Below are 1,574 nucleotides of genomic sequence, written 5' to 3'. Positions count from 1 at the left end.
ATCGGTAAGGAAAATTTATTACTATGTGCTGAAATTTATTGTCACTTGTTACTATGGAGAACAATCCTTTGAGGGGTTTGTTCGGGGTATCTTCACCTCGAACAGAACCACAATTAGTTACCCCTCAACCCACTGCACCTACTGAAAATATTGAATATGAAATTCCTTCAGGTATGATAGAACAACTGCTAGCTAATCCTTATGCAGGAGATGGAACCGAACATCCTGATATGCACTTGATATATGTGGATGAAATTTGTGGATTATTTAAGCTTGCAGGTTTACCCAGAGATGAAGCTAAGAAGAAGGTTTTCCCTTTATCTTTGATGGGGAAAAACATTGACATGGTATAGGCTATGCGATGATATTGGATCTTGGAGTTGGAATCGATTGAAATTGGAATTCCATCAAAAAATTATCCTATGCATCTAGTTCATCGTGATCGGAATTATATATATAATTTTTGGCCTCGTGAAGGAGAAATTATCGCCCTAGCTTGGGGGAGGCTTAAGTCAATGATATATATATGCCCCAATCATGATCTCTCAAGAGAAATTATTATTCAGAATTTTTATGCTCGGCTTTCTCATAATGATCGATCCATGCTTGATATTTCTTGTATTGGTTCCTTTACGAAGAAGACTATTGAATTCTGGTGGGATCTTTTAGAAAGAATTAAACACAACTTGAAAGATTGGGAACTCGAGAAGGTAAAGAGTCAGGTATTAAGCTTGAGTTTGATTGTGTTAAGTCTTTTATGAATACCGATGCTTTTCAAAAGTTTAGCACTAAATATGGACTAGACTCTAAGGTAATAGCCTCCTTTTGTGAATCTTTTGCTACTCATGTTGATCTCCCTAAAGAGAAGTGGTTTAAATATCATCCCCCTATTAAAGAAGAAATTAAAGAACTGATAACAGGTAAAGAACAAACTATCAGTTACAATGTTGATTCAGTTGTTCCTACTACTTATATCGAGAAACCACCTTTCCCTGTTAGGATGAAGGAACATGCTATGGTTTCAACTATGGTCAATAAAAGTTATATTAGAACACCTAAACCAGCTGAACCAATCAAAGTAGAACCTAGTGTTGCTATGGTTAAGGATCTCTTGGTTGAAAACATAGATGGGCATGTTATTTACTTCTATGATGAAGCTGCTATAATTGCCAAACCCGATGAAAAAGATAAAGATAGACCTGTTGTTGGCATGCCTGTTGTCTCACTTAAGATATGAGATCACTGTTATCATGGTTTATGTGACATAGGTGCTAGTGTGAGTGATATTCCTTTTACTTTATATCAAGAAATTATGAATGACATAGCACCCGCTTAGATAGAATACATAGATGTTACTATTAAACTTCTAATAGACACCATCACACCACTTGGGATTGTTAGAGATGTTGAAGTCTTGTGTGGGAAAATAAAATACCCTGCTGATTTTCTTGTTCTTGGTTCCCCACAGGATGACTTTTGTCCCATTATCTTTGGTAGACCTTTCTTGAACACTATTAATGCTAAAATAGATTGTGAGAAACAAATTTTCGGTGTTAGTTTTGGTGATGCATGAG

Source organism: Triticum dicoccoides, chromosome 6B, assembly GCF_002162155.2.
Source record: "Triticum dicoccoides isolate Atlit2015 ecotype Zavitan chromosome 6B, WEW_v2.0, whole genome shotgun sequence".
Classification (NCBI taxonomy): Eukaryota; Viridiplantae; Streptophyta; class Magnoliopsida; order Poales; family Poaceae; genus Triticum; species Triticum dicoccoides.
The sequence above is the reverse complement of the archived record's forward strand: the minus strand, read 5'-3'. Positions refer to the sequence as shown.